This window comes from Coloeus monedula (genome assembly GCF_965178545.1).
Source record: "Coloeus monedula genome assembly, chromosome: 2".
NCBI classification, from domain to species: Eukaryota; Metazoa; Chordata; class Aves; order Passeriformes; family Corvidae; genus Coloeus; species Coloeus monedula.
In genome coordinates this window covers 115,692,494-115,705,980 of record NC_138782.1, presented here as the reverse complement: position 1 = coordinate 115,705,980, position 13,487 = coordinate 115,692,494, and positions in this window count along the sequence as shown.

The following is a 13,487-nucleotide window of genomic DNA, read 5'->3' as shown; positions in this document are numbered from 1 at the left end:
AAACCCTCTGTGTATAGCTCCAGTCTTTGCGCCTCAAGGACTCCCCTATTATACACCTGTTCTTGACAGATTGAGGCCTAAAACAGGAGAGCTTAGTCACATATTAACCAGCAGGAGGAAAGTCTCTCCTTTTTACTAATGCCTGCCTACGAGTTCAGTGTTTGGAATTCAGTCCTACCTATAAATCAACATCAGAGACTACAACCCAGTGTGTTCAAGAGCTTTGTTTAAACATCAAAAGAAGAACACAGACAAGCACTATGGTAGAAATATAACTAATCACTTGCAAATACATCTTTCCTGTCAGTAGGAGCTTAACCTTTTTGTTTAATGTTACTGCAGGAAAATGCACTTATTTACAGTCTATCTATTTTCTTTAAAGCAATAGACAGGTTTGCTATGAAAAATGATCATATTTATTACTGCTGTAACACAAAGAGGATTTTAGAAGTGTTCAGTTGCAGGAAGATTTATGGAATCTTGGGAATTTCAAGGCTTCACAATGATTAATAAGAACAGGAGTTACTGAGATTGCTGAACATGTTTGGTCAGCCCATCACTTGATAAAACGACAGTTCACTAAAAAGGAGAAATATATGTAGGGCTTTAGCTTGTTTGTTGACTAGCAATGAACACAACATGATTGCATGTGGCACATTGATTAGATCAAATTAACTTCGCACTCTTCTCCCAGCTTTCTTAGCTCATAAGGGACTCCACTAGGATTTAGCCATAGTATGCAGAAAATCCTAGAATCTATAGACCATTCCCTTTAATTTGAATGCTGCAGATTATGGATGAAAGATTGGTCACTTCTAGGATTTAAGACTTCAAAGGAAAGGAAAATAAAGAGAGACAGGGAGGGGAAAAATACAAACAAAGAATTCCTGTGAGAAAGAAGTGGAAATGCAGACTCCTGCAAGATGTGGGGTTGGGTTCGATAGAGCTCCTGAGTCTGATTTTCCACTTACTCACACAAACTACACTGAACTCAATGGCATTTCTCCTCTCACATATTGGGAAGGAAAAGCAGAATCAACACCATTTTTCTACTGTAGCGTAGTTCATTGCCAGGAAACACAAAAAAAAGATCACAACATTCCTGGTTTGCTTTCATCTTTTGGGCTTGATGGTGTTCCAGTCAATACAAGTTTGTCATTGATCAGCAGCACACGCTTTGTCAGTGGGGTCAGGACCTCTGTATTCCTTGTCATCTGTTTTGTAGATAACGAAAAATGTTCTTCCCAAAGGTGTGGGTTCTAATGCAAAATAAATGAAAAAAATTGGTAGTACATTGGGTATAGGACCTTCCTTCAGATAATATAAGTTGTCTTAGCTCCGTGCAGGTACAAATCCTCAGGTGGGGTTGGTCAGTTCCAGGGTATTCAGCCCCAAGTGGGAATCTCTGGATTGCATTGCACTGCACTTCCCATCTGGGAAATCCAAGATCTCACCTTCTGTCATGATTTAACCCATGTAGGAAGCTGCTCACTCACCTCCCCTTGGTTCAATGAGGGAGAGAATCAGAGGGGTAAAAATTAAACATCTTGCTGGATGAAATAAAGACAGTTTTATGGGCAAAGCAAAAGTTGTGGGGACAAGGAAAGCAAAACAAGGAATTCATTGCCCACTTCCCATGGGCAGGCAGGTGTTCAGCCATGTCCAGGGAACAAGACTGAACTGTCTTGTTGTCTGCTTGAGGAGACAAATGCCATAAAGCTGAACATTCCCCCCCTTCCTCCTTCTTCCTAGCACCTTTTATTGCCAACTATGACACCATTTGCTCTGGAATATCCCTTTGGTCAGTTGGGGTCATCTCTGTCCCCTTCCAACTCCTTGTGCACCCCCAGCCTCCACTCTGGTGGGGTGGGGTGAGGAAGAGAACGACCCTGACTCTGTGTAAGTCCTGCTCCGCAACAGCAAAAACATCCTTATGTTAACATTATTTCCAGCACAAATCCCAAACACAGCCCCAGCTACTGTGAAGAACTTTACTCCAGACAAAACCAGCACAGCCTATCCCTCATGCTCAGGTGCAGATACCCAGCCAACAGTCTTGTGGTGGTGCACCACAGGTGTCACAGGACATGATGGAGCTTCCTCCACCCTCCTTGTGGCACATGCATTTATTCTTTTCCTCCATCTCACTTTTGGCCTATTTTGTCCTATCCCTCAAGGGCTTTGTGTCACTCAATTTAGTCCTCTCACTTCAACCCCACTATGAGTCAAGAGCACTGGCTCCTTTTTAGAGGCTTTTTCCGCCATGTGGAGAGGAAATGGAGCACAAATGCTGATGGCAGAAACCTCAATTTCCCCTTGAACTCAAGGAAAGGACTAGGTGACTTCAGAGAGTGCTGTGCAACTAAATTAAGCAACAGACATGTTCCTAAATTTGAAGCTATGAATTAATTTATGTTTTGCATTCCTTAAGCCTTTCTTTTTCAGGTTTTGTTCTTTCTACTTTTTCCTACATTTTCGCTCCATTCTTAATATCATCAGGTAACAGAGAGGTCTCTTCTTTCAGTCACGACTTTCTGACTCTTCTTATGCTTCCACCTCAGCTCCACTGTGGGTCTCAAAAATGAACTGAAAAGCAAAATTACGAACTTCTACAGGCCTTTGTTTCCCAGCTTGAGTTTTTTCTAGTACTTTGGCCTAGTAGCTGTTTATTCCCTATTCCTATAGACCACTTCAGGCTCCAATTTAAATGAAAGCTGCCCTGACAAACAAGACTGCCATGAATTGCCCCTATCCTAATGTAAGCTACAGTGCTTTCATTTCCTGGAGTGCTAATGGTAAAAATACAGCACTAGTGAGCATCACAGGCTGTACAATACATTATAAATAAAGGTACATGCACTACAGTATTCAAGATAAAAGATATTAAGCTTACTGTGGGGGTACTGTAAAATTTAGTGCTCTGTAGAATATGCTAGTAGTCCCTGAAACAGCAGTCAGATACTCACCAGGCACAAAACCAAAGCAAATTCAGGAAAGAAACTGTCAATAGCACCAGCTCTAGAAGCCTTCAAAGGGTTCAGATCTGATCTATTTGCTCTTATTCAGTTACAGGTTTTTTTTTTCACAAGCTGCTCCATTGAAATCATGGTGTGGAAAAAAGAAGTATTGTGCAGTGTGGAACAAGTCAGCACCTGCAAACTCCAAAAGAGCTCTTGCCAAAACCATGCTGCTTGACACCCCATCAGGTTCAATAATGTTCACATAAACATACACCATCCTCGGGCTGTAACCCCTCCTGAAGATTTTGCTCTGGGTTGATGCAGTACCTGAGTTGCCAGGATCCTGGAGAGTACAGTTTTCCAAGCTACTACAGGAAATAAATCTTGTCTGTGGCTTCAGTTTATTGACTGCAAATTTTATGGAGTTCAGCAAGGCCAAGCGCCAGGTCCTATACTTGGGCCTCAACTGTCCCATGCAGTGCTGCAGGCTGGGACAGAGTGGCTGGAAAGCTGGAAAAGGACCTGGAGGTGCTGCTGACAGCGGCTGAACATGAGCCAGGTCTGCCCAGGTGGCCAAGAAGGCCAATGGCAACAGTGGCCAATGGCAACAGTGTGGCAGCAGGACCAGGGCAGTGATTGTCCCCCTATGCTGGACACTGATGAGGCCACACCTCAAATCCTGTGTCCAGTTCTGAGCCCCTCATGACAAGAAAGACATTGAGGGACTGGAGCGTGTCCAGGGAAGGGCAATGGAGCTGGAGGACAAGCCTGATGAGGAGCAGCTGAGGGAGCTGGCGGGACTCAGCCTGGAGAAAAGGAGGCTCAGAAGGGACGTTCTTTCTTTCTACAGCTCCCTGACAGGAGGGTGGATCCAAGTGGGGCTTGTTCTCTTCTCCCAGGTAGCAAGTGACAGGGCCATAGGAAATGGCCTCAAGTGGCATTATGAGAAGTTCAGAATGTATATTAGGAACAATTTCTTCACTGAAAATATGGAAGTGGAAACCTCATTAGATACGGGGTTTTTTACAGCAAACAACAAAGTCCAGCTTTGGAGAATGTTCCTTCCGACAAACATACTTTGTTGTTGGTCTCTGATGTTCAGGGCCACAGCATTAGTTACATGAACAAAGCACTTGCTTTTGAATTCCCATCCCTATAGCCTCAGAGAATTTGGTTTTGCCGAAACCAAGAGTTGCTGATCACTATTCTGGACCCTCATATGTCATTATTTAACTCTGAGTTTCCTTTAAGTTACTGGAAATTTTCTATTTGCTCTGCAGTACTCTGCACCCCTCCTGTCATGTTTCCTACATGCCATTAAATCTTCACACCTACTCAGATGTATTATTCATACACTCATTGCTTCCAAATACAGATATCAGATATAACTCAGCTGGGCCACCATCCTGCAAAAAAATATACCTGTGTTATTCTCAGCATCCAAGCAGTGGGGAAAAGCTGGAGAGAGTCCTGTGTCTTAAAGTGTGCATACCTGCTTGTAAGACCATGGATCCTGTCAGTAAGGGCTGAAATAGCAAACTATCTTGGTCTAATTTATCACTTCTTTATTATTCCCTTTAAAAATGTAAGTTGATTTTAAAATAAAAGTTCTTTCTGAAGTGGAAAGTTCAAACATTTAACTTGAAAAGGAAAAGTCTATGCCAAGTCATTTAATGTTTCCTCTTTTCTAAAGCTCTATTTCAATGAAACTATTAAAGAAGTGTGGTTGAATTTGGGTGTATTTTTGTTCCTTCCAGGAAAGTATAGAGTTGAACAGTTCCTGCCTCTGAACTGCTCATCTACAAACTTGCATAAAGCCCAGGGATTTATAACACAGAAATAAGTGTAAAATAAGGGCAAAAATAGACTAAGAGGGCCCACCCACCCTAGTATGGTGGGGTCCAGTGTTACTTGAGAGCCCTCAGGACATCCAGGTCACCTAGAAGAATGGCCAAGTGTGAAATGGGGTTACAGATGCCCATTCCCTTCTGGAGCAGCCACTCAGCAGTTGGCATTTCAAGTGTCACTAAACAACCCTGAGCTGTGTCCACCGTATCTACATGACCATCACTGTATTGGGTAACCAGCACACAACACTCAGCTTGCAGAGCAGGATCTGGCCATGACGTCATAGAATGGAACCATTTAGGCTGGAAAAGACCTTCAAGATCATTAAGTCCCCACAGACAGGGACATTAGGTCACCTGCTGGGGAGGGGCCATGATGAAGGTGAAGGTTTCCATTAAGTTGTACTCTCTGGCTGTGTGACACCACTGTCTCCAATTCATATTCCAGATTCCACCAGTTGTTGGCTAAAAAAAAACAATGCCAGGGAGGTTATACAGTAGAAGAAGTAGTTGAAAAGAGAGATGCAACTATAGGACCAAATAAATACAGAGCATTCCCAAAGCATGGGATGTGACAGATCTGAGCACGTAGCAATCCTCAAAGCTGGGGAGAAAGGCTGGAACTCCAGATCTCTGATAGCTTTCAACACCAGTAAAGCAAAATAGAAAGACACATATATACATACACTGTGCCTGGATTTTAATGATTAAGAGAAAATTTTACTTTTATTTATGTCCTTGGAGTTTTCCAATAACCAGTTTACAAGCTGTGAGTTAAACGTGCTTTCCGATGGCCTGGGTACAGTGAGCCAAGCTCCAGATGAAAGCCCTGAGCTTAAACACTGATCAGATTAAGGATCTGCAACACTCAAGCTGGAGCCCTTCGAGTGCAGACAGTGTGTCTAGAGGCAGGGGCCACTTGAACAATATGTGCCTGTGCATAAATCCACCATCCACTTCTGCCTGGCCATGGGGCAATTGTCCATCCATTGAAAACAGGGCATTCCCTGCCACTCCGATTACCTCCTTCCCCTGCAGCCACTGGAGATCTCATAAATGCTTGAACTGAGGCACTGGTTTTATGTGAATCAGAGCTGATGGTGCAGAGGCCTTTGGGAAATAATCAATTACTGTGTTAGAGCAGCGTCTGGTGCTGATGGAGATCTCTGCTGACAAAAGCTCTGCCCTCACAAGGTGCTCAGCACTGGGTTCTCACTTTGCCTTTCACACCTTTCAGGACAGGGCATCCTGATGCAAACAGACCCAGCAGAGGCTTCAGCTGATCTGGTTTTCAGTGCAAATTCCTTGATTTACCCTGGCAATAGCGGGACTTAGCAGCAGAACCTTAACTTGATTTTTTTGGAAATGATCTGGGCCCAACACGCTTTGCTAGACTCTGTTGTAAGGAAAGCTATGCAATTGCTCATAAGCAATTAATTAAGTGTTTTCTTATGCATATTTAGCCATTATTATTGTTTTGTTTTGTTTTAATTGCTGATTATTCTCTTATTTGTGTTTCTTTAGCTGAACTCCCTGATTGGAATATAAGGGCACGCTTGTGAGGCTTTGGAAACGAAATCCACAGTGGAGCAACAACAATTCATCCCTAAGCCCTTTCCCATTAGTGATAATAAACAGTAGTTAATCCTTAGCAACACTAAAGGACGCTTGAGCTTGCAGACTGTCATATCCTTTCAACATGTTCTCCAAGAAAAAGAGGGGAACAATAATACGGTGCATCTCCTCCTAGTGGCAACGCAAGGGACATCACAAATTCACGGGATTCTACCACTGTGACAGGATGTCATTTCAATTGCCTTATTAACCATATGAAAAAATATATCACAACAGTGAGAAAACTTCTCAGTTATCTATATCTTACCCCTAAGGCTATTGTCATGAGCCAGTGGCATACTAAGGGAAGAGTACTAATTCAGTTGTCAGCTGCCTTGCCTATTAAACAGGAGGAAAAATACCAGCAACAAAATTGAAACAAGTAATAAGGGTAAGAGAAAGGTCTGGATACCCTTGTCCACTCGATTTCTTGAATTACACAAATACAATTACTTATCCTGTTTGCCCTGTCACATAGCATTGTACTCGGAGTATCACACTGCCTTCTAATTGAGTATTTTCTTTGCTTAAAATGGTACATGGATTGCACTTTAAAAACGTAAGTGCTGGAATATTATACTCCAAGTTCATGACCTGCATTGTAAACCATAAGAGGATGAGGAATGATCAGCTGAACTAAAACATGTTCAGGGGCTGGAAAGAGCAGGCTCACTGCTAAGGATTAAGGAAATCTGTTGGCTTCTCTGTAGATAATCAGGGCTGTTTGATTACCCATAGACAAACTCTTCATGGCAGGAGGTGAACAGTCTCCAGGTGCTTGTTCCACACAGATCAGAGAGCTTTCTAAGACAAAGGCAATGAGAAGATTGTCTGTGTCCCTGCTCTTTATAGGGGCACTGCAGACAGGGCTCAATTTCCTTATTTAGGCATCACTTTGGGAGGACTCTACAGATCCATAAGGACACAGATCTCCTGTGAACCCAGTGCCAGACCAGACCACTCTGTGTACATATCACAAGATACCTCAAATGTCCCTACATGACCTTATTCAACCAAATGAAACCGACCATAAAACCCAAACAAATAAAGTCATTAATATTAGTGACTGGTAGTGTTTCACTCCAGTTTTGGAAGACTGTGCTGGTGTCAGTAGTGGTGCTGGAGGATCTCAAAAGTAAATCTCAAAGGTGCTCTTTTCAGAAGATAATTTTTTTTTTCTTCACAATTTTGTGGCCAATATGGTTTGGGACATTTGGGGAAGGTTCATTTTAAGACTGAGCCACCCAGTGTGCAATGCAACTGCCCAGCCAAGAGAGACTACAGATATCAGAAATGTCTTGGAATATTTTTCTGGACAAGCTGTGGCTGCACCATCCCTGGAAGTGTTCAAGGCTAAGTTGGATGGGCCTTGGAGCAACCTGGTCTAGTAGAAGGTGTCCCTGCCCATGGCAGGGGGTTGGAATGAGATGATATTTAAAGTCTCTTCCAACACAAGGAGTTCTATGATTCAGTGATCCCTCCTTGCCTTGAGTCACATCTCCAGAAGGACTCAGGAATCCTGTAAGCCTCATGGTCCGCAGGCTTAGGCAGCTGAGACACGTGTTGCTTCTCCATCTTCTCTGCGTCCACTTTGCCATCATCTTTACTGCATTTTGTCATTTTTACTTCTGCCAAGGATATGTGCAATTCTACACCTCTGTTTTGTTGGGATCTCACAGGGCTGAGTGACTACAAATTAAGGTGAAATAGTCCTTTCAGAAGACAGAAAGAGGTCGTTCCATGCCTACAGGGAAAGGGTGGAACTATTTCTAGTGATTTGAGCAGGATTTCTATTCTTGCCCCAGTACCAGCGAGCTGCAAAAAGCGCACTGTAATTACGCAGGATGATAACTAGGGGAGGATGTTCCAGTGAAGATTGTTAAATCTGTAACCATCAGAGGACTGTTAAAGTCCAGCTATGGAAAGAAGATGTTCTTTCTCTAGATGGAGATGTGGTGCTGGGTGGCCTTCTCTAGGTGGCCCTGCTTGAGCAGGGAGGAGAGACCAGATGACTTCCAGAAGTCACTTCAATCTCAACCGTTCTCTGATGCAGCGACAGCTGATTTGGAGGCCTCTGGCAGGAGCTCACTTTTAGGGCTCTTGCACCTTCTTCACCACCTGAATCCCATAAGGGTCTTATTTTTACTGAGCATCCTCTGCACCAATTGTCCCTTTGTCTCATTTGTTTTGGGTCCATCAAGCATCACAAAGCAGAGACCCCTCTGCCATGACCCAGCTGGTTTTCCCAGGGCACACCTGTACAGGGGTCCCAGGAGAAATCAGGATATTCCCTGCTGCAGCTCACCCCATGGGCAGAGAAAAGGCCCTCACACCGTTCAGCCTACCAGTAGGAATGTCGCCTTCAGCCTTCGTTGTGTTGTCATCCTTAATATAATCATAACAAATACAAATATGGCACGCATCCCACCCGCTGGATTTAAGACATCAGGAGGTAGGATAATTGGTATTTCCATGGAGCAGGAAGCCAGGCTGGATGGTTCTGTTCATATTATGCCAGGATAATGTCGCTATCATTCAGAGCACTGATATCCAGTAACATCAGCCTGAACAAACTCACAGCTGTGAAAATAAGTTTAAAACCTCTCCATGGAGATACTTCTCTGAATAGTTGTTCTCAGTATTCATGAGGAGAAATATTTATTTGGGTGAAAACATGGACACAATTCCTTTCAGTAAATTAGTAACAGATAATGCAGAGTCAAAAGGGTATCTTTTTTTCTCCTTTTTTTAAGAATTTTATTTGTAGCAAGCCTTCAGCAATTTGTAATTAGATCTTTCATGCTGAGAGAAAAAAAAAAGAGAACGAGGGGGGAGAGAGACCCATATTTCTGCAAAATCATTAGTACTTTTGGCAGCAGAAGGCTGGATCCTCAGCTTGTGTAAATTGGAGGTAGCTGTACTGAAAGCAACAGGGAGATGCTGATTGACACCATGGGTATCATTCCCGCAGGAACAAAGTCTGGAGCAGCAGCAAAGGGTAGTGAGCCTGTATTAGATCAGACATTAGAATGTTTGAGCAGAAGATGGAGATAAGAGCTATAAGAGAGAGAGAGAAGAGCAGGGTTTAAACTTGTGGGGTCCTGGAGAAATCAGGCCTGTGGAAAGACAGGAGAAAATGGAGAGGAGGGAAAGAGAAGAACTGAGAAATCTTATAGTCACAAAAGCCTGCTAGAAACCTAAATGAAGGGGCAGGAGAGACAGGAGGTTATTAAAAGAGGAAATTTATCTTTTCAAATTTTGATCAAAATTTGATTTGGATTTCAGTTTGATTTGATTTTGATTTGATTTTTCAGAATTTAATAATGGGTGCTTGAAAGAGTACTGGGGAGACACAAATAATTTTAAGCTTTCCAATAATCAATTACTGAATAGATCAGTTAATTTAATACGCTACCAATAGACTTGGCTAAAAGACCCTTTTAAAATTTATTGCACTAATACAGTGTCTTCTGGCAGTTCTGGTTTTATCCATAAAACTGAGTCAGAAAAAGAAGTCCAACAATTTCTCTGAACCTCCCAAGTGTGACAGAGAAGGGATGCAATTATTAAATTCTGAAATGTTTGGGGGGAGGATGGTCTTTGACTATATTGCTACTGAAGAATGTCTTGTATCCCTTTATTTATATACATATTTATCTACAGAACAGTTTGTGAAGCAGGACCATTGGACTGTCCCATGCACTGGAACTCAATGAAAGCTGAATGAATGAATCATGTCCTGGGTCTGTTTAAGTTCTCTGCATTTTTCATGACAAAGGCTCATCCACAGCCAGGTGCTAATGAAGTGCTCCAATTTCTGTACAACAGAACCATCACTGTTTATTTCTGTTTCTACAGGAAAAATGACCTACTTGGTACCATTCCCAGGAGAGTTACATTAATTTATATTGTCTTTCATCTCTGTCCCTGGGCTTTGCTTCACACTTCCATGAGACTTCAGTAGCATATGTGCTTTTCTTTCAAGACAGGGCTCTTTTCTTTCAAGACAGCTTTCAGGGAACTGCAAGATCCCAAGACTGCTAAACTTGTCCTTGACCAGTTGATTTGCTAGTCTTTAACTGGGATCTTGTAAAAGATAATCCTTCATCCCAGTTAATCTTCTGGATTTTCTACCATGGTCTGTGGACGCAAATCTCCCCAGAGGGTGCTTCACCCTCCTGTTGGTGATCCTGTTATTCAGTGTGTCTCCATCTCATCTATATTTACCTCACAGTTAAAATCCTTGTTTTTTTGGGGGGGAAAGGGAATTTTTCTTTCTAGAAATAAGATTTTGCGTGTCATACACACATTTAATTCCCAGCCTACACAGGCCTGTCGTGGAATACCCCATTCCCACTTTGAACTCTTCCCATTTACAAGCTGTAGTCTGTGTTCTCTAAACATCCTTCTGGATTTTCTACAAGTAAACTATTTCTGCATATCAAACTATCAGTCCCTCTGTCCATCTGTTTCATTCATCTTCTTCCCAGCTTATTTTTTTGGGTTCCTTTTGCTGTTGTATCCCTCTGCTTTTCTCAGGAAAAAAAATCCCCAAGCTCCCTGCAGGTTAAATTGCCTGGAATACTTGGGGGAACAACAGGTCTGAGGACACATGGAAAACATTTTTTGCTTAAAAATATCGAGCGAATGTCTGTGGGAAAATTCTGCTGGTGTGACCATCTGTGTATTGACATATGTTTGCTGTGGAGGGCTGAATCCAGCACTCAGTGCTTCAGTGGGAATCTTGAGTGCCCAAAGAATGGAGGGCTCAGCCCTCTGTGCCTCGTACAGGTCTGAGTTACACGGGGTGACCTAAACTGCTCCACAGGTGGGACACAAACTCCGGAGAATATGGAGTGAGTTCTCCTTGGAGCAATCAGTGATTCCTTTTGAAAAATAAGAGAAAAACTCCAACCAGATAAAAAAACCCAAACCCAGTGATTATCCTATAATATCAATACATAAAACCAGTAATAAAAACTTCACAATCAGAATTGAGGGGTGAAAAGTCTCACTTTGTCCATGAAAGCAGATTGCAGCTTCCTTCAGAGCGTTACAAAGCATTGAAATTTAGAGTCAACACTTTCTTTTCATTGAGCAACCACTTTAAATCAACTTGGCATGTAATCCAAGAGAATTTATGCGTTTGAGAGTGGCAGGAAAGCTCAGGTTTTTGCTTTAATGTGTCTGGGGAAAGCCATGGACTGTGTAGCTGCTCTTTGAAAGACAGCACATCACCATTAAAATAGAAGGAGTTACTTAATTTTTCTTCATCTAATTACTGTTTTATGCTGCACTGTGGCATGAAACTTTCTAAGTTATTGTGCCAGAATTAACATCTTTCTCACAGCCAATTTTGCCTCAGCAGTTATAACAAAACAAAGTGGGCTTTGTGGAGGCCCAGGTTACCCTTAAAACACTGGGTTTTGTTGCAAGAAACATTAAGAATGGTGTCTTTCACTGTAATGCGTGCCTTTGCCTGTCTGAGATTGGCATTACAATAAGTGGAATTGCACATTGAAGCCATGCATTAATGAGTCATGTATATTAGGGAATTTAATCCAGCTCTGGGTTCCCCAGCACAGGAAGGACATGGACCTGTTGGAGCAAATCTAGAGGATGCCACCAAGGAGATTAGAGACGCGGAGCACTTCTGCTATGAGGAAAGGCTGAGAGAATTGGGTCTTTCCAACCCAAACCATTTCATGATTCTGTGATTCAGCGAATTTCCTCTGTTTACTTGAAAGATATTTGCTCTGAATGCAAAAGAAAATATTAAATAACATATAAAATATGTTTTGGTCTGTGATCGTTTGGGTTTTTTTTTACTCCAGTATGTATTTTTGATTATCTGTGTTGAAACAATCACAGAGATATTCCTATTGTAGCTTTCAGATTTAATAAATAAAAAGGGGGGTTTTTTTGTCATGGCTTTTTGCAAACACCACTATTTACCAAAGTATTTTATTAAAAATATGGGTGAGAAAATTAATTGGAAGGAGGTTCAAAGGCAGGGGATGGGGGGAAGTTCTTTTCTGAAAAGTCAAAGAAAAATAAAAAGTTTTTCACATTCCAGCTAGAAGTTTTCCAGAGAGTATGGCATTTTTCAGGATTGTTCCAACTGCTCTAATGATCTTCTTACCTCACCCAGTTCCAGGATGTCTGACTGAGCTCATGTGTCTATTTTCTTGACTGGAGTTCTTCCTTGGGAATTCTGGTAAGAATGTAGGAGGTAAATCACAGGAACCACAAATGGTCTGGGTTAAGGAAGACCTGTGAAGTTTAAAATGCCTCTCTTGAGTCATGGTGTCTTCCCCAAGTAAGGGGAAGGGGAATTGCTCTTCCCTACTTTTTTTTCATCTGGAAGTTTGGAGTCATTAATTTTGGAATTAATAGGGAAGAGGAAGGTCTGGAGGTTGCTGGGGTATTTATTTGGTTGCCACTTCACTGTGATCCATGAGACCAGATCAGGGACATTTTAGTGTCTGGAACTGTAAGGTCATTTCAAAAAGGCTTGAGTTTTTAGCCACGTATTTCACCATCCAACAACCTCTGGAAATTCCCACTAAGGCATGTAATGAGAAAAAGGGATCATCCAAGCACTACTGATTTCAGCATGTGTGAAATTAATTCCTTTGTAGATGTTCTCATGTCCCTGTCCTGGTCAAAGGGATTTATTGACTGAGCACAGAAACATGGAGAATCTAACGACAAGAATATACTTTTGAAAACTTGCTGATATGTTTTCTCAGAGGGAATTATGGGGAGATAAACATGTCTGGAAAGGGGGATGGTGGACATAAACTCTTAATTGTCATAGCTGATGCTTTTGAAAATGTTATGTCCAGTCTGTTCTCTGGGCACCATATTTTTTCACTGACATTGCAATTTTTTTCCAAAAAATTTGCATTAAAAAGAGAAAGAACAAGTGTTTTCTGCTGGTCTAGGCAATTTACTGTGCCAGAAGCTAATGAGACATGAATAAGGTCAGAAATGCACATCCTTCCACTTCTTTAAACTTTCCACCTTATAGTTGCTTCTGATTTTTCTTCAGATATCAGCACAA